Below are 23,700 nucleotides of genomic sequence, written 5' to 3'. Positions count from 1 at the left end.
AGATGGACTATCAGCTCACTGAGGGATCAGGTTACAGCTGCCCATAGAAGTCTATTAAGAGGGGACGGGGAGGAGGGAGCAGAGTAAGAGGGAGGCAGAGACACAAAGAGACACTGCTGCAGCTTCCGGTAAGTGTATTATCTCACCCCAGTGCTGGATTCACAGCTATACTGCTCAATACTGCTGTTTAATGTCATCCATGACACAGCTGTTTCTGAGGGTGTGTTACAAAGAGATAGGGGAGCAGGATGTGTGCAATGTACGACAGACATGATAGCAGTTAGGCTCCACCCACTAGCTCAGGGAAAACTGAGAATTAGAGATAGATTCTACAAGGGGAAAGCTGCTAAAAAAAAATGCCATATACAAGTCATATAATGTCCAGAAATTGTGTTTTTCCTCATGTACACTCATATATCAGCTTATTCTGAGTCACTTGATAGGATAGGTACGCTTTAAAAGCACCACAAAAAGCTGTTAGGTATTGGTGAAACCACAAAGTATATGCTTGTCTACTTTGCAGAGTAGGATCACAGGACGTCCATTGACATTATTTGGTGACCGTGATGTTCTGTGCTTTCCTGCTGGAAACAGCTCTTGGCTTTTAACTGGCCACAAATCCTTTAACTTTTGTAGAGCTGAAGAAAATGAATCAGAAGCGACTTCAGCAAAAAGTACAACCCTGTCTTTCTAGGGAAGAAATCTGCACCTTGATATAAGGGTTCTGAAGCATAACTACAGGTTATATTGCATTGCCTCTTTGATAGACAAGTGACCTTCTGGTATGCAGCCAGCCACATCTTCAGCTATGTCTTTGTTATATGAACTTCAGTTCAGTCTCGGGACTGGAACCAGGAAGACACGGCAAGGCTGGTAGTTCTGTTGGCCTTTCAGTATAGTCCATCTAGATTCTATATGCCAAGTCATTACTGTATGCGCCTTGCATATCACAGCCAGACTGGGCCTCTGATTCCATTAGCAGCAGAAATTTGTCCCCAGTGGTCAGAGATCAGGTCATCTTCCCCTCACGCTGGTGTTTTATTCCAAGGACCCACGTGGTGCTGTTCCCCTGTGTTTCCTGCCAACCCTTTTCTCCTCAGTTTAATCCACACACCCACAGCGACCCAGATCTTTAAATTCAGCAATTCTTTCTCAGGTTTCAGCAAGTCATTGGCAGCCGGGGCTATTTTTGGGACATTTTTCTCTCTAGCTCTCTCTCTCCCACTGTAGTGCAGATGCAGCTCAGGGAAACGCAGGGAGCATGATAAGAACCCACAGCTATATGCATTGTGAAATCCTCTCTTTCCTACTGATATCCCTCTTTCCCTCCGCTGATCACTCCACGAACCGCCTCTCCTTTCCACATTCAGCCAGTGAAGCCTATTTATCGGGATCTCAGGCTTCATCACACGGATTGGTAGACGGCTGCAGCACGGTAAGGACTGCACACTTCATACTGCAGCCTTTTTATTTTAATGATGGGATTTATGTGGGGGAGAGCTTGCATTCTGTGTACATGTCTTCCAAATCTATCTTTGCTGCCATGGCTATGCACAGTCAGGATCATCTGATCTCCATTTCTCTGCACTTGTAAGTAGTGCTATTTTCCTTCATCATGTCTATGTGAATTTCCGTTGTAGGTGATAAAGACATCTAAGATTTTCATGTCACTACTACCAGTTTTGTATGTTGTGAAGCTCAAGTCTTACTGACTATCTATCTATCTAATCTATCTATCTATCTATCTATCTATCCCTCTCTATCTATCATCAATCTCCGATCGATTGATCGATCAATCTATCTATTTAGCTCCATAGTATATCTCCCCTTTCTACTCTATCTATCTATCTATCTATCTATCTATCTATCTATCTATCTATCTTCTATGATCTATCTATCATCTATGATCTATCTATCCCTGGAAGTACTGCACAGGCCCATTTTCATAAATGTATATTATAGCTATATAGAGTGCATGTGTGCATAGATACTAGATTCTTCTGGTACATAAATAGTTAATGATCATGTATGCATTTTTTTTATTCTACAATGGTTTTAGCTATACTGTATATATCATACTCAACTAATAGCAGAGCACATAGGTCCAAGAGGATGTGTGTGAACTGAGAAGTACATGACGCAGCACTGCGTGGTAGACACAGGACCCCACTGATGAGCTCTGTACAGTAACCTGGTGCTACCCTACAGTTACACACTGCAAGCCTAAGGGAATGTGCCATGCCAAGCTGCAGATGAGTGCAGACACTCAATCATACAGAAAAAATGTCTTACAGGAAAGCCTCCAGGAGAAATAGGGCTGCCTTCCATTGCTCTGCAAGATTACAGCCTAATGAATCAGCAGTGTCATCAGAATTTCCCATTCTTTGCCTAGGAAGATGTTCTCCATTCCAGCTGGGCCTTGTGCTATGGGCAGATGTTCAAGTACAACATAATCGTAAGACGTGGTTGTACTGAATTAGATAAAGACAAACTTGTCAACCTATGAAATCAAGTGAAAGCAGAAGCCAGTGATCATTCTTTCCCTATCTTCCATAGGGGCACTTGATCCTGTAACACTGTACCTTTTGGTCCTAGCATGAGCTATTATACTGGATAGTACTCGCTGCAGATGTACAGCATGCAGCACAATAATACCTATACAGTGTGTCACATTCACATGTCCATCTCTTAAATGCCTGATGTCATTAGATACAAGACTAAATTAGTATATGATCACTGTACTGGAATCTGTGCTTAGTCATATCTATTATACTCTTAACACTAAGCGAGAAGGCTGCTGAAAAATACATCATGGTCTTCAGCATGACCCAACATTGACCTGGAAGACAGCAGATGATCGTTTTGTTGGTTACCTAAACTGCTTTATTAAAGTTCCCTGTCCTATGCACTATTAAGGCATTCTTATTTAATGGGGGGGGGGGTCTCTAAGCTTGAGTACCCCCTTGTAGCAGCTATATCCTAGATCCTAGTACAGAACAGCTGGAGGACTGCAGGAATATTATTGAGATCTATAGTTGGCATAAACATGTTGTTGGTATGTTTTCTTCCAGGTGCAATTGTTTCTCAATAAAACGAATATAACTGGCAATAGAGCAACCTTTTAAAGTAAATAGTATTCAATTATTTTACCCCCTCCTGCTTTATGTAACAGATACAAACTAATATACAAAAGGATATTTAGCAAGAGGACTTCTTTCCAGCTTTAAAGATCTAACATGGAAAATAAGTTTAGTTCTGTGGGGAAAAAACATCAACCACCCTTTTAAATTTGGTAGAAATCCACCCCTTTCATACCATGATCCGCCTGGTACTGAACTCCTTCCTTAACTAAGATATCAGTCCCAATAGCTGCACTAATCCCTCCCTTCTTGTATTTATATCATATATGTTACAGGACAAATGCTGTATAATACAAAAATAGTGCATAATACAATTATAACATACCTTACTAAATGTTAATCTGCCAGGTGATTCATGCTGTACATGCAAACATCCATACAATTCCACAGATTTCCACACATGTACAGCGCACACTAGTAGACTAATAATTTCCAAAGATGATGCCAAGTTTCAAGTGTTATCCCTGGAGAGATTGGTTTTGGTAATGTCATTATTTTTCCATGGTGACAGTAAATGTACTGCATAGAAATTAAAAATGTCTTAATCTATTTTCATTCTGTGTGACGTGTGTACTAGTATTTTATAAGGATGACTACGCAGAATTAAAAAATAACATTATATTTATGTTCAGTAAGTACTTCTTGATGAAGGTTATACTGTATCCACTTAGACTAGTATGTAATGTGAAACGTTAAAGGGGTTATCCGAGATTATAGAAAATACAGAAAAGTACCTGTATGTGTCTGAATGCCCACCTGGTGATGCCACCATAGTTTAGAAGTAATTATTTTTTATTTTCATTATGTTACCGAGCTCCATGCAGTACTGCTTTTTTGACGCTGGCAAGACTTGCTGTAGGCGAGGTTATAATGTAAAGGACTACATTTCCCATGATTCTTCTCTCCTCTTACAGACATTTCCTATATTTACCTCAGCCTACATGCCCCTCTATTACATGGTGCAAGGTAGTGCTGTAATTACTCAGTGTCATCACACGCAACACAGGCTCTGCTACTGATACTGCAGGATCTGCTGCCCAGCATGTGAAATATAATGGGGGTGGGGGGCATGGAGCAGTGGAGATAAAAGTCATGTGATCTGTGACGTTTTGTTCTTCAGAGAGCAGAGGGGGAAGAGGGGAGTAAGCCACATGTTCAGAATATGAAACATCCCACAAGCAGGAGATGAGCCATACCTTCCAACTTTCAAGTATCACAAAGAGGGACAACCGATGCAGCGTGTGTAGCGGCAAGTTTTTTTAAGCCACGCCTTTAATCCCACCCAATCCCCGCCCTTTTACACCTGGTTCAGCCCACACAGTATCATGCTCCCATAGTGCCTCCCACACAGTATAATGCCAAATAGATGCCCCCACACAGTAAAATGCCCTCTAGCTGCCACCATACAGTATAATGCCCCATAGCTGCCCCCATAGAGTATAATGCCCCCATAGATTCACCCATACAGTATAAAGCCAACACAGATGCCCCCATACAGTATCATGCCCCCATAGCTGCCCCATGCATTATAATGCCCCAAAAAATTCCCGCAAGCAGCATAATGCCCCCATAGCTGCTCCCATACAGTATAATGCCCACACAGATGCCCCCATACAGTATCATGCCCCCATAGCTGCCCCATACAGTATAATGCCCACATACAGTATAACCAGTGGTGGATTAAGTAGACCATGGGCCCTGGGCTGTTACCCAAACTTGGGCCCCCCTTCCGCACCGCGCCCTACCGCGCCGTAACTATTTTTAAAACTACCTTTTTGGGCAAGCATTAACAAATGGGTGTTACGATTCCCCTTGTCACAGGGCTGTGTCCCTACATACTGACAGTATCATACTGTGAAGGGACACATCCTCCTGACAAGGGGAATTATCTAACAGTCCTGAACTGCAGAAAGACTTTTTGTGAAATACAAGGATTTCCTATAATAAACATGTCAGGAGAGGTGACAGATTCTCTATAAATCTAGTGACTCACAGGTGACGACGTCTCAGATTCTAGTAGTTTTTTTCCTCTTTTCTTCTCCATCCGGTCCAGAGATCATGACGACTTCTCCCGGCCAGGACTCATTTCTGCAGAATTTGCCACTCAGCCGTCTCCTCACTTTTCCAACATTTCCACACCTATAAACGAAAATAAAGTTATCATGGTGCCACATACTGTGCCCCTAAATATAATAGCACCAAAGACTGCGCACCTGAATATAATAATACCACACACTGTAAAACACCACATACACACAGCCCACTGTACATAGTGACATACACAGCCCCCTGTAGATATTACACCCCCCATAGATAGCGCCACACACATCCCCCTGTACATAGTGCCACGCACAGCCCCTGTAGATATTACACACCCCCATAGATATCGCCATACACAGCCCCCTCTATATATCACACATCCCCCCCGTAGAGAGCGTTATACACAGCCCCCTATAGATATTGCCATACAGCCCCCCTGTAGAGAGCGCCACACAGCCCTCCCCCTCTTGTAAATAGCACCAAAAAGCCCCCCCTATAAAGAGAGCCACACACATACCGCTGTGGATAGCACTACACAGCCCCCCTTGTATATAGTGCTACACAGCCCTCCCCCTTTGTATATAGTGCCACACAGCGCTCCCCCTTGTATATAGTGCCACACAGCGCTCCCCCTTGTATATAGTGCCACACAGCGCTCCCCCTTGTATATAATGCCACACAGCGTTCCCCCTTGTATATAGTGCCTCACAGTGCTCCCCCTTGTATATAGTGCCACACAGCGCTCCCCCTTGTATGTAGTGCCTCACAGCGCTCCCCCTTGTATATAGTGCCTCACAGCGCTCCCCCTTGTATATAGTGCCACACAGCGTTCCCCCTTGAATATAGTGCCTCACAGCGCTCCCCCTTGTATATAGTGCCTCACAGCGCTCCCCCTTGTATATAGTGCCACAAGGCTATGTACACATTTAGAAACATTATATTATAATTATATATATATATATATATATATATATATATATACATACTGTGTATATATATATATATATATATATATATACAGTGAAGGAAATAAGTATTTGATCCCTTGCTGATTTTGTAAGTTTGCCCACTGTCAAAGACATGAACAGTCTAGAATTTTTAGGCTAGGTTAATTTTACCAGTGAGAGATAGATTATATATTAAAAAAAAAAGAAAATCACATTGTCAAAATTATATATATTTATTTGCATTGTGCACAGAGAAATAAGTATTTGATCCCCTACCAACCATTAAGAGTTCAGCCTCCTCCAGACCCGTTACACACTCCAAATTAACTTGATGCCTGCATTAAAGACAGATGTCTTAAATGGTCATAAAAGACTCCTGTCCACAGACTCAATTAATCAGTCTGACTCTAACCTCTACAACATGGGCAAGACCAAAGAGCTTTCTAAGGATGTCAGGGACAAGATCATAGACCTGCACAAGGCTGGAATGGGCTACAAAACCATAAGTAAGACGCTGGGTGAGAAGGAGACAACTGTTGGTACAATAGTAAGAAAATGGAAGACATACAAAATGACTGTCAATCGACATCGATCTGGGGCTCCATTCTAAATCTCACCTCGTGGGGTATCCTTGATCCTGAGGAAGGTGAGAGCTCAGCCGAAAATTACACGGGGGGAACATGTTAATGATCTCAAGGCAGCTGGGACCACAGTCACCAAGAAAACCATTGGTAACACATTACGCCGTAATGGATTAAAATCCTGCAGTGCCCGTAAGGTCCCCCTGCTCAAGAAGTCACATGTACAGGCCCGTCTGAAGTTTGCAAATGAACATCTGGATGATTCTGAGAGTGATTGGGAGAAGGTGCTGTGGTCAGATGAGACTAAAATTGAGCTCTTTGGCATTAACTCAACTCGCCGTGTTTGGAGGAAGAGAAATGCTGCCTATGACCCAAAGAACACCGTCCCCACTGTCAAGCATGGAGGTGGAAACATTATGTTTTGGGGGTGTTTCTCTGCTAAGGGCACACGACTACTTCACCGCATCAATGGGAGAATGGATGGAGCCATGTACCGTCAAATCCTGAGTGACAACCTCCTTCCCTCCACCAGGACATTAAAAATGGCTCGTGGCTGAGTCTTCCAGCATGACAATGACCCGAAACATACAGCCAAGGCAACAAAGGAGTGGCTCAAAAAGAAGCACATTAAGGTCATGGAGTGGCCTAGCCAGTCTCCAGACCTTAATCCCATCGAAAACTTATGGAGGGAGCTGAAGATCCGAGTTGCCAAGTGACAGCCTCGAAATCTTAATGATTTACAGATGATCTGCAAAGAGGAGTGGGCCAAAATTCCATCTAACATGTGTGCAAACCTCATCATCAACTACAAAAAATGTCTGACTGCCGTGCTTGCCAACAAGGGTTTTGCCACCAAGTATTAAGTCTTGTTTGCCAAAGGGATCAAATACTTATATCTCTGTGCACAATGCAAATAAATATATATAATTTTGACAATGTGATTTTCATTTTTTTTTTAAATATATAATCTATCTCTCACTGGTAAAATTAACCTAGCCTAAAAACTAGCCTAGACTGTTCATGTCTTTGACAGTGGGCAAACTTACAAAATCAGCAAGGGATCAAATACTTATTTCCTTCACAGTATATATATATATATATATATATATATATATACATACATATACATATATATATATATATATATATATATATATATATAATGTATGTGTGTGTATCAGTGTGATTGATTGATTTTATTAAAAATATTTTTTACTTTTTGAGATACAGCTGCTTTGTATCCTGTATCCGTCAGGTCAGCAGGACTGACATGATCAGTGACACGCAGGATCCACCTCAAATCTATCACATCTAAGATTATAATTTAGCGCAGGGCCCGTTTCACTGATCCCGTCAGTCCTGCTGACCTGACGGATACAGGATACAAAGCAGCTGTATCTCATAAAGTGAAAGTATTTTTTAATAAAATGTAATTACAAAGTTGCACCAAACACACATTTTTATTGAAAAAAAAATAATAATAATAACTGCTGAGAGCTCTATGGGGGGGGGGAGAGTTATACTGCAAGGCGGTCTAACCATCTGACTGCAGGCAGAGGGCTCTAGGAATAATCCCCCCTTCCCCCATAGGGTCCTCAGTAGTTACTATTCTGCAAGGGGGGGGGGGGTTGAGCGTCTAACTGACTGAAGAGAGCTCTATGGGGGGAAACTATTATCCCCCCCATAAAGCTAGCTGCCGTCAGTTAGATGGTTCGCTCTCCCCCCCCTTACTGCATAATCCCCCACGTAGCGTCGGCCAGTGACTTTAATGTTAGTTGGGCAGGAGGATAAACCGGCAGCCACTAACCTCAGCGACGGTGACCGCCCGCCCGGCTCTTATCTTCCAGCTTCTCTTCCAGCTTTGGAGTAACAGAACAGCCGTTCGTCGCTGTTCTGTTACTCAATGGCGGCGCCCGCACTGTCAGGGAGGCGTGTCCTAAGCACTAGCAGACGTGCTTAACGCCTGCTACCTACCCCTATCCTGGCCAATTCACTGCTCCTTCTCCCCATCTCCGTAGCGGCAGTTAGCAGCGCTAGCGCGCTAAATAGTTTTACAAGACTATGTGCGGTTTGGGCTGCCATGGGCCCCCTGGGAGCCTCGGGCCCCGGGCGGCCGCCCGAACCGCCCATATGATAATCCGCCACTGAGTATAATGCCAACACAGATGACCCCATACAGTATAATGCCCCCATAGCTGCCCCATACAGTATAATGCCTAATAGCTGCCCCTATATAGCTTAATGCCCCCAAAGCTGCCCCATACATCAGAATGTCCCCACAGCTGCCCCAAACTGTATAATCAGTGAATTCTGATCTTGTGTTTATGCATGTTGCTCTATCCCATTTGTGTAGTTACCCTAGGTTTTATACATGATATTCTATTACATACTGTATGTCTTGTAGACATCTACATTTTGTCCAAGATTAGTTGTTGTCTGGCCTCTATTTCTCACACTGTGGCAATCATCTTTGATTTTAACGTGTGTTTTATGTTTTGTAATCAATACAATGTATACCTTTTATTAGTATTAGTGTGGTATTGACTCTATTTGTAGGTTTTTATTAATATAATGCCCCCGTAGCTGCCTGTAAAGGATCTGCCAGACACAGCTTCTGTGTCGACGCCCGTGGTTAGTCAGTCTTCACCTGCTCCTGAGGAGTAGGAGAGCCTATCACAGCCTGGCCAGACGGAGCTAGCTCCCGCCCTCTGTCTATTTATACCTTCTCTTCCTGCTCCTCCTTTGCCTGTGATTCTGTCTGTTTCCTGGCTCTGCTGCTGCTGCTTGTACTTTTGTCCTCTGCTTCATATAGACCCTGGCTCGTTCACTACTCTCTTGCTCTGCGTTTGGTACCTCGTACACTCCTGGTTTGACTCGGCTCGTTCACTACGCTCCTGCTCTGCGTTTGGTACAGCGTACACACCTGGTTTGACTCTGCTCGTTCACTACTCTTGTTGCTCACGATGTTGCCGTGGGCAACTGCCCCGTTCCCCTAGCTTCTGTGTACCCTTGTCTGTCGTGCACATAGTGAGCGTAGGGACTTTTGCCCAGTTGTACGCCGTCGCCTAGGACGGGCCGTTGCAAGTAGGCAGGGACTGAGTGGCGGGTAGATTAGGGCTCACCTGTCTGTCTCCCTACCCCGGCATTACACTGCCCTTATATAGTATAATTCCCCCTTAGCTGCCCCTAGTGCCAGTGCCTGCATATAAATTGCCAGTGCCCTTGTAGATAGTGCCACAGTACCCATGCAGATAGTGCCCATGTAGAAAGCACCACAGTGTCCCCTGTAGATAGTGCCCCTATATAGTGCCACAGTGTACATGTAGATAGTGCCACCCTCTCCCTTGAAGATAGCGCCACCCCCTGTAGATAGCGCTAGCCCCTACCCTCTAGATAGCGCCATTGGAACTCCCTCTAGGAGTGGAATCCCAAGCCAGAGCAGGAGGAGCCCCTGACGTCAATGTCCATATATGGACAGTGACCTCAGGAGTTTCGTCTAGGAGCGTAATCCCCGGCCAGATCTTCGGCAACGGGGATTCCGCTCATGGAGTAGGCACAGCACATCGTCAGTATTCAGTACATACTGATGTACCAGTACCATAGCACAGTGCCAATGTTCAGTACATACTGATGTACCAGTACCACAGGACAACTCCAGTGTTCAGCACATACTGCTGTATCAGTTCCACAACACAGCTCTAGTGTTCAGCACATACTGGTGTACCACAGCACAGCACCAGTGTTCAGCACATACTGATGTACAAGTTCCACAGCACAGCACCAGTGTTCAGCACATACTGATGTACCAGTTCCACAGCACAGCACCAGTGTTCAGCACATACTGATGTACCAGAACGACAGCACAGTGCCAATGGTTGAAAGGGTGGGGCTTAGTCAAGGGGCAGGGCTTGACATTCTTTGTCTCCCATTGCAGACAGAGCAGTGGGTGGAGGCTCCTGCTCCAGCCAGTTGTCTTACAGCCATAGAGATGTAGAAGGCTTTATAAATTCCCCCAAGGTCTCTAAAGAATAAGGCATAAGTGGTATACCATTTAGAAATTGAATTGTTGATGTCAATCGGTAAAATAAGCACTACAAAAACTCAAAGCCTAGAGCAAGCTGCAAAAAGTAGTGCTATAATGACATACGTGTACTGCAGTCATGAGGAAGAAAAGAGTGCATCATTTTTGGCAAATTTATTATGCTGTGTGCGCCATTTTGATACTTTGACTGACTTGCAAGTGCACATTCCTATGACACTATTAATAAATGTACCCCAATATGTGAGTGATAATTCAATTAATTTTCATTTGACAGCTGAGGTAAATAAAAAACAAAAAAATGCAACAACAAAAACACCAACAAAAATCCCTGTGGGGATCTGGCCTTTCTCAGCAGCTGGAGACAATGACCTCAGGGAACTAAGAATTTGACATCTGTAATACACTCTAAATAATTATAGGACTAAAAAAAGAATTTAACAAAATTAGAAAATAATTCAAATCAAATCCCCACAATTTACCATGAGAATGTTTACGGCACAATTCAATTTAGTATATATTTATACTGTATCTACGTTTGTGAATATTATACATTTTTAGAATATTTTTAGAAGTTTTAATACTCCTATTTTAAGTTTGGTAGCAATTAGTATCCTTTACAATGACCGTAGAAAACCCTTATTGACTATATGATATCATTACTAATATAATTATTGGCACAGCTCGGACTCCACTGCTATATTACATATAATCATTTTTATTTACGGTCAAATCATGGTAAATCTGAGTTCAATATTGTGCGTTATTGCCAATACTATTAACCTAGGGGGGCGCATGAAATCATATGTGTACATGCTTTAATGCACGTGCAATTTAAAAAAATATATTTAAAAAAATGTAATTATTATCTGCAAGCTTTATATTATGAAACGTAGAAGTGAAAAAAAAAATGCTATATGTTTAATTTGTTTGATTTTGTATTTCCATCTTACTAACCTTTGCATTAAGATTGCATTTTGTGATTTTTTTCCAAACAAATAATTGATTTATGTTTCACACAAACGCAATACGGGCAGATTTTTGCGCCCGTATTATAGCTGCAAATCCCGGTCTGACAGCACGTCTGCAGCCGTAATATGTGCAAAAAGTGAACCAGCATTACACTACTATGAAACCGTTCCTTGTACGCATTTTCGCGTAAGCATGTTGGGATTCACAATTTCTAATGTATACTAAGGGCCAGGGGCGTAACTAGGAAAGACTGGGCCCCATAGCAAACTTTTGACTGGGGCCAATTGTATGATGCCAATACAATTCGACGAGCCGACACTGTTCCTGTTTGTACACATGCAAGGCACGCCGTATTATGGACCCGTCGGAAGTCAGGGTTTCGCCTTAAAGGCTCAGTGCACCCAACATCACCGTTTGCATGAGCCCTTAAAGACAGTGCCTATGACAGCAATAGCCAAGGTTGCTGGGAGTCCATAAGGAAAAATATATGCATTCATTAAGGCTGGAGGAACTTTTGCAGGTTATTTTGATTGTATCTTTGTAGTTCACAGTAAATTCTGCTAATGTGTTCATACTAGTATCTGAGTCGTAGATATGTAATACTGATCAGCTTTTCCACAAAATAAAACTGGAATGTAAATGTATTTCCTTCAGGGCTGAAATAGTGACATAATTGAATATCTGTGTAGGCTTTCAGTGGTGAAGTAAGCCTTGGTCAGATGCCATAGACATCCAGTATGACATAGTATTGGAATGTATCATAGGCCCAAAAGCAGCAGGATTGCTCAGGTGTAAGAAATGGAAATCATTCCTGCTTGTAAAGGGACTTCATGTCATAATAATCTGACAGAGATATTTGTTGTGTAATTCCCTAATCTATATAAAAGATGTGTACTTTAAGGTATCAATATATGAGTTATTAGAAAATGAAACTACAGCTGCCCATTCACATTGAATTAAGATAGGCCAGGTTAGGTGTACCTTGAAAAGTGGTACCTTGGGGCTGCAATAGGTCTGGTGCTGACTAAATTGAGGTGTGGAGTCCAAGGTAACCTCATGTTCTTTATCAGGGACCCCCACAAGGAAGTTTGTACTTAACCAGTTGGATCCCCAAGTCGTGGTCCTCAGAATAATCACTGATTGGCAGCAAGACATGTCAGCGATGAATACAGGAGCCTAGTCAGATGGCAGCCGTTAGCCAGAACTGGGTGGTCAGTGAGGGACGACGAATCCAGAGGTAGAAATGGAGGCAGCTTTAGAAGTCCAAGCAAGGGGTCATACCAGAGAGGAAAACAGAATGCGACAAATCCAAGGGGTGAGACAAGAGTAGAATCAACACACAAATACTGGGTCAAAAGCAGGCAGAAGAAATCAATTACATTCAGCATCCAGAAATGACTACTGATACTTGGGCAGGGTTCAGGAGATAGGCCACCAGAATTGGTTTGTGTCTGTATGCCATGGCAATCGAACTCTCAGGCCGGTGACGTCATCGGCGACTATTTAATTGCCACGGCACACGTCTGTGAGACATGGAGGAGCGCCGCTGGAGCGAGGGGAGATATGTAACAGCAGACATGCAGCTGATCAATCATACATCGGATTGGTTCATACAAACCATCAGCAAGCCAGACCGAACTGGCAGAGAGAGTTAAAAGAACAAAATGCGCTTAGGCAAGGTAACAAGAAATTGGCTATAAGGTATCAATCGCTCCATACACATAGAGTATTAGAAAGAATCCAAAGTAACAGATCACCTTTTGGGAAACATTAGTATGGCATGGGCTATTGATCATTTTAAAATTTGGAAAAGATTATTAGCTGACTTTCATCCAATGTGTATGGCAATAAAAAACATTTCGTTAATAGCATCTGTAAAATGTTCATGGTAGGATGATAACATTGTGAGTGGATGGGGCTTTATGCGCACCTAGTGACTCACTGCAGGATTTCAATTTGTCGCCTACCAGTTATTATCGCTTTCTGCAATTGAGACATGCCTTTACTGAGCAGTTTGGAGAGGTCCTATTAACTTGGAATGTGGCACATTCGAATCCGTGGCTCGTGTAAAAGACCCAAAGAAACCAGTTTCTTCATTTTACAAAACCTTGTTTGCCACTCAAGAGACCCCTCTGGAACAGTCTTTTAAATGATGGCAGAGAGATATTCCAGAACTGGATGATCATCATGTGGAGGAATCAACTTCTACATGGCGATCCACAGTGATCAGTGTTAGATACCAACTTAAACAGGTGGCTTTATAGAGTAGATTCAACCCCTGTGTGGTCGGTGTCGATGTGTTGGCTTGCCAGTGATATTTGCACCTAATGTAATAGAGGAAGGGGAACTTTGATTCACATGGTCTGGGAGTGTCCAGTTATTAATCAATTCTGGGCTACTATTCACCATCTATTAAACACTGAATTTGGTTTCCCTTAAGTCTGTTCTCCAGAAGTTAAGGTGGCCATACACATTAGATTTATGTCGACCAAACCCACCGGTGTCGGTGGGCCCGGCCAACTATCTAATGTGTATGGCGGTGTCCTGACTCTCCACCGTTAGCAGATGTCAGGGGAGAGAAGGGATGGGCATTTTGAATTTTAACATGCCTGAACCTTTTGTTCATTATTAGATAAGCCTCCATGTTGATGCAATCATGGCCAAAATATATTAGACAAAGTTTTGATGGGCGTGTCAACTGACGACCTTCAGTACACTTATCCAGATACAAATCCATGTTATATCGATATATCGGAGAGAAGTAAGACACAAAGAGACAATGCTTTATATACCCAAAATATCCTTCTCTGCTTTATTGCTAAAATGCAATTACAATAATATCTTTCAAAAAGGGAGTAGGCTTGAACTTAGCAAATCGTTTACAAAGGTCCGTTGGCTCTATCTCAGCCAACTACATACAATGGGGAGTTGGTCGGGCTAAGCCAATCACAACCATGAAAGACTTTTTACATGCAAGACTACAATTTCCCATAACATGCAACGTCACCATGACTGCCATATCACCAGTCTATTCCTCATAACAAAAATGATAAATAAACTGTGTTCCCAGACGGTATGGGGCATCAGACTCCGAGAACTGGTAAATATTTAGCTATGTTCCCCATAATAAGGAATAATAACATTAGCTAAGGGCCTGTTCACATCAGTGTTGTTTGTGCTATTGATTCCGTAAAAAATACTGAACCCTTTCACAACGGTGACAAACGGTATCCATTAGCAAAGTATCCGTCACCATTGAGAACAATGGTAATGCAAACGGAAGCTATGGTTTCCGTTTTCCTTTCCGTTGAGGGGTTCCCCTGACAGAAAGCTCTGACGAAACCCCTCAATGGAAAGACAACGCTGATGTGAACATGCCCTTAGGAACAAAAAAACATATGGTACATGGGCATGTTGTCATTGTGACAACCTGTCACATGATCACAATATTTTCCCCGTCGGCGGCTCTTACCCATCCTCACTGCACCCCCCCCCCCCACCAGAACCCCTCGTGGTAAACCCCCCACTCACGGCACCCCCCTCATGGCACTGCCTCCCCCCAGTAATAAAACACTTTTTTTTTTCTCCAATAAATTATATTTCTTTCTATGTTTCTATCTATCTATGTGACTATCTATCTATCTATCTATCTATCTATCTATCTATCTCATATACGTCTATCTAGCATCTATCGATCGCGGTAATTTTACTTGCAATGTAGGCTACCGGAAAAAGCCATTTTTGGCCATGGGACCTGTGTTGTGGCCAAAGTCATCGTGTAGCCCCAGGATAGAACTATACTATATATCAATATATATGAGAGAGAGAGATAGACAGACAAATATCTATATCTTTCATATCATATATATTAATGTATTGTTTAGTTTTAGGCTGGGACTACATGGCGACTTTGGACGTGATACTGGTCGCATACACAAAGATCGCTTTGAACCAGCTCTGGAAAATTTGCTCTCCAAAAGCCAGTTTGCGCACCATTCATTTTAAACTCTACCTTGCGCCCAGCGTATATGAAATGCACACATATTTGGTATCGTTGAAGTCGGCAGAAGTTGGCAAATATGTATCAAGGTGTGTTTGCCCAGTGGCATGCACCAGATGTCAGAAAATTAAAATATTTGGAAAAAAATGCCAGTTTAAATTTTTTCCATCTAAATCGATGAATTGTCAGGAAAAAAAATAGAGGGCTAAAATCTTTTATATGTCACTAAACTAATACCTTGGGGTCTAACTTTCTACAAATACTTATTTTGGGAGTTTTGACTGTGTTTTGCCACTTCACAACTTCTGTAATGGTCGCATGGTGTCAGCAAACCAGCTTTGGAAAATTTGCTCTTCGAAAGCCAGTTTGCGCACCATTAATTGCAAGCGCCTTTTTGTGCCCAGTGTGTAAGAAATGCACACACATTTAGTATCGCTGAGGTTGTCAGAAGTTGACAAATATGTATTTAGGTGTGTTAAGGTGTGTTTACCCAGTGGCATGCACTAGATGTCAAAAAACATCACCTAAAATTACATATTCACAATTGTTTTTTAAATTTAGTTCCGCTTTTTCCTTTTACATCTTTTAAAAAGTTAAATATATCACTTATTTTTTACATAATATGGAAGCCCAACATATTCTGAGAAAAACAAGATCAAATACATGTAGGTTGGAAGAGTAATAGAAGAACAATTTGCTTTTAAATTGGCACATGGCTAAAACTTGAAAATGGGCCTGGTCAGGAAAGAAGGTAAAGCCTCTGGTCAGGAAGTGGTTAAATGAGGGCTTATCCCCCCTTGACTTTCCTAAAGTTTTCACCTCATCCCCTGGACATGTCAACAAAATTCCTCCCCATACCCATTTCATTCATGGGGCACGCCCGATCAAAGGATCTAGGATGGTGGGTAATTATTTTAGCCTTCGCCCCAAAATATGAGGCGCAGGATCAAATATAGCACAATACATAATAAAACAACCTGCAGGATACTCTGAAGCAAACCCATTATCCATCCCCCAATACCCTTAAACCAGTTAGGCTGGGTTCACACGACCATGTTACGTCCGTAATGTACGGAACGTATTTCGGCTGGAAGACCCGGACCGAACACAGTGCAGGGAGCCGGGCACCTAGCATCATAGTGTTGTACGATGCTAGGAGTCCCTGCCTCTGCGTGGAACTACTGTCCCGTACTGTAATCATGATTACAGTACGGGACAGTTGTCCTGCAGCGAGGCAGGGACTCCTAGCATCGTACATCACTATGATGCTAGGAGCCCGGCTCCCTGCACTGTGTTCGGTCCGGTCTTCCGGCCAAAATACGTTCCATACATTACGGATGTAACATGGTCGTGTGAACCCAGCCTTAGAGGGGTTTAGCCATGACAACCAATCTGGCCACTTCAGGTTCCAACCATCTTTGGAAATGGCTTTCCTGAACTCTTCCTTTATTTTCTTAGCTTGATCTATGTAATGCTTTCTACACTGCACCACATATGACTCTATATATACTCTAAGAGTTTATTAACAGAAATTTTACCACTACAGATATAACAGGTCGTGGGCAGAATTTTTTCAAACCTAAAGAAACCCACGAGTCACATAACTTCAGGGCTCTCATTGCTGCCATGTACTTTTTACGTATGAGTGACAGCAACTTGTGACCTTCACCTCATATCTCCACATAATAAAACACTTTTGAAACTTTGTAGTTTGCAGTACTGATATTTACATACATTAGGATTATAAACCTCAAACAATATAAACAATAGGGACTCAAGTAATAAAATAATGCTATCACCAATCTCAGTATTTCCCCCCCCCAGGTTTGGGTCCCATCAGTGCATTAACAAGTCCTGTACATGTACATCCTCTTCAGCACTTCACTGACTGTCACCCTTAGGGTAACCCACACAGTTGTGGAGTTAGACTGTACAGTGGTGTCCAGCAGGAGATTTATTATTCCCCACCTCCTGGTCACTTACTTGCCAGCTGTGAACACTTGGATGCTGCTGACTGGTTCACTCAGGTCTTTGGCCTTTTTTCACCTTGATGATTGCTGATGTCAGCAGGACTTGGTATGGTCCTTCTCATCTGCAAGACACCGGGCTGTACACAGCACCTCATACTGTGAGCCTGGGTGAGTTCCCTCATAGGCGGATTAGTGGAGTTTTATTATAACTGTCACAAACCCTCCGCATCAAAATCCTATTCCTCTTGCAAGTTGCTTGTCTGCGCGACTGTCTAGAATTGTGACACTGCCTTCAGTTCATCTCAAACGCGTTGTCTTGGCTCAGGCTGTGCCTGCCTCATCTCAGTGATGGAGTCGATCATTTTGAAGTCTTTTGGTTTAAGTTTGTTGCCATTTGCTGGGGATTCAACCTTTGTTAATTTTTTTAATAAATGATCATCTGGTGATAACATCGACATCAACATAACCTTTAAAAGTTGTTCTATGTGGCTGCGATAAAAGTGGCAAGCCCTTGGCCTAAGACAAACAGCTTTATAAAAAAAAAACTTATCTCTGTCCCCTTTGACAGGGTATCTAGGAAATGTACAGCTGCTGGATACATTTTATTTTGCACTTGTGTTGTAACACTTTTGAGTGGGATTTGTTCTCTGCAGTCTTGGAGGCATATGTGAGGCCACACACCATCAATACCGCTGCCATCGAGAGTGCCTCGGGTGCTACCGGTTTACCTTCCTTATCCATTCACATTCAATTAGAATCTGGTTTTCACACCTTCTTTTCCCCGTTGGACACTTCCTGTAGAGAACAATCTTTCTGCTGCATAATCATTAATTGATCTTAATCAGGTAATTCAATTGAAGGAACACATTAGAAAAAATTACAACTTTAAGTTAAACATTAACATTGAGCAGTATACTAAATGTGATATATGCAAACTGTTTTTCTTCTTTTTACATATACTTCACAGAATTTTCTTGTCAAACAGCAGGTTCAGTCCTCCGCAAAACAAAATAATATTGTGCACACAGAGACCGGATTCTGATCTGAATTTTCTTTTCTAAAATTTTCCTTTTACAACAAAAAAATGTTTTCAAATGGGAATCTATTTTCACTGAGAAGTGATTTACACAGTTATAACACATTGCTACACCTTTTATCTGAAAGATGCCTCCAATAGTCCATTTCTCTGGTATGCAGATCCAGAACTTTACTTGAAACTTAACCTCAGTACACTTCTTAAGTACCATTATCAAACAATAAGGCTGGGTTCACACAACCTATTTTCAGACGTAATGGAGGCGTTTTACGCCTTGAATTACGTCTGAAAAAACGGCTCCAATACATCGGCAAACATCTGCCCATTACTTTCAATGGGCTTTACGATGTTCTGTGCCGACGACCTGTCATTTTACGCGTCGCTGTCAAAAGATGGCGCGTAAAATTACAGCCTCGTCAAAAGAAGTGCAGGACTCTTCTTGGGACGTAATTGGAGCCATTTTTCATTGACTCCAATGAAGAACAGCTCCAAATTACGTCCGTAAAAGACGCCCCACAAAACGAGAGTACATGCAATTACGTATGAAATTCAGGAGCTGTTTTCGCCTGAAAACAGCTCCGTAATTTCAGACGTAATTGCAGTTATCGTGTGCACATACCCTAAATGTTAACTTTGGGATAGCATCTAGAGAGCTTCTGATATCTTAAGGCCCTTTTACACCGGCCGACACACGGCTGGTGCAGCGAGCACCGATCAACGAAACATCGTTGATCAGCGCTCGCATGTTCCTGTCACACGGAGCTATGGATGGGGACGAGTGGTCATTACTCAGATCGCTCGCCCCCATCCATCATTATCATGTCGGCAGCGCGTCTCCCTGTTTACACAGGGAGATGAGCTGTCGACAACAATAATCTTTTACTTTTTTTAAACGATACGACCAGCAGATGATCGAGCGTTTGCTCGTTCATCTGCTGATCGCTGCCCTTTTTACACAGGGCAATTGTCGGCAATGAACGTTATATGATAACCGTCCTGTGTAAAAACCCTTAAGTCATTGTGCAATCATCAGTTCAACTTGGGGTAAACACTGTTCCCGTGTCACTTTCTATGGTCTCAGGGACCCCATATCTACACACAACTTCATTGAAAATTTTCTTAGCTGTATTATTTGCAGAGGGAAAGATACTGGCACGTATTCATACACACCTACCTCACCTACCTCGGGTAGATGTATGTTCTGCAGCAGTTGGAACAGGTAATCTGGCTGGGGTGCACTTTTCATAGGTACCTTTGCTGTTTTACCTATGTCAAGCTGTGCGCATATCATGCAGGCTACTACAAACCCAGTGGTGGCAATATTGAATCCAGGGACAAGCCAATTTGCTGTTGCCTGGCGGCACATACTCTCCTTGCCAAGTATGTAATCTCTTGCGTTCTTAATTGTCTTACCCTATGATCCAACAAAGTTCCTACTACCAATGGGCCCATAATCGTGGGCGATGCCAAAAGCGTACCTAGAGTCAGTGTAAATTACAAGCCTCAGCGAGTGCCTCTAGCTCCGCTTCTTGAGCAGAGCAAGAAGGTGGGAGTGGTCCCTGGATGATTACCTCTACAAAAGAAACTCAAAATCTGGGTTACTTATGGGTGTATAACGGTTCTCACCGGTTTGTTCCTGGATACTCGGTGTCATCTGGGAGATGGTGCTTGGAACCCAGGCAACGCTTGGCACAGCGGGTAGAGGCGGTTGGATAGAAAGGCAGAAGTTGGGACAGGCAGCAGACGTCGTAACGGGTATGGAAGCACTAGGTCAAGGCAGGCGTCGTAACGGGTATGGAAGCAATAGGTCAAGGCAGGCGTCGTAACGGGTATGGAAGCAATAGGTCAAGGCAGGCGGCAAGCAAGGATAGTCAAGTGCAGGCAGAGGTCCGCAACGGGAAATCCAGACAAGGCAGAAGGGACGGAAACAGGGAACCAGGGCACAGGGAAACTCACAGGGAACTTGGTTGAACAAGCACGGAAGAAGGGAAGGAGGAACCTTAAATAGGAAGTCTTTAGAATTAAGGCGCGCGGTGGCCCTTTAAGACAGAACGAGTCAGCGCGCGCGCCCTCTAGTGACTGCAGCCGCACATCGAGGATGACGGCCGCGGAGGGAGGTAAGGGATGCACTTACCTGACGCCGCCCAGGGCCAGCAGAGCGTCCGGATCGGGTAAGTGGAGCTCGTGATGAGCATGCGGTAATGGAGGGCGCAGGAACCGGAGCAGAGGCCGTGGGGAAGGCGGGGAACGGCGTGGCAGCCGTTACAGGGTGTCTCATACACATTATGTAAACCTCCTAGCTCTGTCTCTTTGATGCGTAACTGATCAGCCTCATAACTACTCCCCCCTTTTATCGATAGATACCTTGCAGCCGTTTGCTGCCAAAAAACAACATACTTTTTCAAGATGACATTTGGTCAGTCTTATTCTGACCCACAGGCCAGAAGGACGTCATCAACATACTGCAACAACTGTGTTCCAGCAGCGGCCGGCGTCCAGCCTTGTAATACTGCAGCATACTGTATTGCTTGCCTGCATGTGTAAAAGCAAAAATAACAACTGTAATTCTTCATCTAGCAAAACAGAGTGCAAAGTGTCTGCCAAGCCAACCACTGCAACGCAACAAGCTTTGTGTGGGAGCACATACATTTTTCAAGACCCTGTGTCTCACTCTTTATTAATCTCTCCACAATCATGGGGTGTGTCAGATGTTCAATACCTGTATTTTAATTCATTTGAATTCTCTTCCTCCCATACTTTTGGACGCACGGATGCAATGTAGCAGGGTTCAAGCTAGTCCAGCGACACCACTGGTGAAAACACCTCATCCCTGATGCTACATTCCAGCAGTCTACATTTTGTAATTTACCTTTTGTGCAGACAGACTGAGCTTGCTGTAATATTTTACTCTCTCTGCACACTAAGAGAGAGCAGCACGTGAAGATCAGACAGTCAGTGTTCACATTACCAGACACCGTAATCAGCTGCTGCCCCCTGTCTCCCGCCTTTCACACAACCCCCATTTTTCAGACCCATGCATTGTTGGAAGTAACTACAATTCTGCTGGAAAAAAAATTAAATTCTGCTGCATTTATGAGTCTAAAACCATTCTGTACAATGGGAGTTACGGAAAAAACCGAGCAAGAGCTGCTCGGCTGTTTCCATAACAACCATACAACATAATAGAGAGAGCTCCACGCACGTGTGACCCTCTCACCACTGGTCTCCACTTGGATTCTGCGGTCAGTTCTAGATATAGCGGGGGGTACCAGAGCTGGGACCCGCATCTATCAGACATTTTTGGCATTTCCTGTGTATATGCCATAAATGTCTAAGATGGGAAAACTTCTTTAATACAATACAGTGAAATCCAGTAACTCACCAGTGACGTCTACTCAGATTGGAGTCGCTCACTTTTCCTTTTCTTCTTCATCCGGTCCAGATTGCCCTGATGCCTTCTCCCAACTACAAATCGTCTCTGCAGAATTTGAAACACAAACATCTTTGGCTTCTCGCTTTTGTAGCACCTCCCCACCCTCTACAAAACCCTCCGCATCTATAGTGCCCTAGATGGAAATAATGCCCCCTCGGTGCCACACACTATAATAGTACCCCATTTAGGTCTCACAATAATAATAGTGCCACACACAGCCCCCTGGAGATAGTGCCACACACAGCCGCCCTCTTGTAGATAGTGCCACACATAGCCCCTTCTCTTGAAGATAGTGCCACACACAGCCCCTCTTGTAGATCGTGCCACACACAGCCCACCTCTTGTAGATAGTGCCACACAGCCCCCTAATAGATAGTACCACACAGCTCCCACTAGAAGATAGTACCACACAGCCCTCCCCTGCATAGCGCCACAGCCCTCCCCTGTACAGTGCCACCCAGCCCCCTAGTATATAGCGCCACACAGCGCTGCCCCCTGTATAGTGCCACACAGCCCCCTTTGTAGATAATGCCACACAGCCCCACTAGTAGATAGTGCCACACAGCCCTCCCCCTATATAGTGCCACACAGCCCTCCCCTATATAGTGCCACCCAGCCCTCCCCCTGTATAGTGCCACACAGCCCTCCTCGTAGATAGCGCCACGCAGCGCTGCCCGCTGTATAGTGCCACACAGCACCCCTAGTAGATAGTGCCACACAGCCCTCCCGTGTATAGTGCCACCCAGCCCTCCCCCTGTATAGTGCCACACAGTGTCCCCTAGTAGATAGCGCCACACAGCCCCCTCAGTAGATAGTGCCACACAGCTCCCTCAGTAGATAGTGCACCCCCCTCCAAAAAAAAAAATTGTACTTACCTAGCCCCGTTCCCATTACGGACGGAGGGTTCCACCGTCTCAGATGTCGTGGCCAGCGTGATACAATGACGTCATCACGCCGAGCTGCGCAGAGACACCGTCCCAGCGGCTTGTAGGCTGCAGGCCTAATGTGGCCGGCAGTCTATAGTATTCAATAGTATCTGCAGATGCAGATACAAGTGAATGTCGCAGTCGCTAGCACCAGGGCCCCCACCAGTGCTAGCAACAACACCGGGCATTAGGGGGCCCGTGCCACCCAGCACATAGCATTTACGTGCTGGGCAGCATGGGTCCCTTCATGCCACGGGCCCTGTAGCAGCCACTATGGCTGCTTTAGTCGGCAGGGGGCCCTAACACCGGACCTGCCTACAAGAGTAAGCAGTGGGGCAGGGAGACAATGTCTTTCCGCTCTGCTGCCTGATAAAAGCAGCTTGGTGCCTGGACCCACCCTCCGGTGAGCCAGTCCGAGGCTGTTCGCATTTGTCAGTCCATTCTCATTTGCACCAGTTTGCTTCTCAGACTACACTTCGACACACATCTCACACATGTCCACATCACCCCTCTCCCTCGTCATAATCCACATTACTCACTGCAATGTACCTAGCTGTAGTAGTCTTCATCATCACTGGCACAGTCACTCTTCCTGTCAAAACCTATGCCTGTATAA

General features: G+C 43.9%; 1 protein-coding gene across 1 annotated transcript in view; it reads left to right on the top strand.

Moving 5' to 3' along the window:
- Positions 1-943: 943 nt before the first annotated feature.
- The window catches only part of AMMECR1 (AMMECR nuclear protein 1), a 145,549-nt gene continuing 122,792 nt past the window's right edge, over positions 944-23,700 (top strand). Inside the window, exon 1 of the mRNA XM_075835817.1 lies at positions 944-1,435. The gene's annotated coding sequence lies outside the window, so the exon portion shown is untranslated. The remainder of the gene's footprint in view (positions 1,436-23,700) is intronic.

The sequence above is a fragment of the Rhinoderma darwinii genome, chromosome 8 (genome assembly GCF_050947455.1).
Source record: "Rhinoderma darwinii isolate aRhiDar2 chromosome 8, aRhiDar2.hap1, whole genome shotgun sequence".
NCBI classification, from domain to species: domain Eukaryota; kingdom Metazoa; phylum Chordata; class Amphibia; order Anura; family Rhinodermatidae; genus Rhinoderma; species Rhinoderma darwinii.
This window is presented reverse-complemented; position numbering and strand designations above follow the sequence as displayed.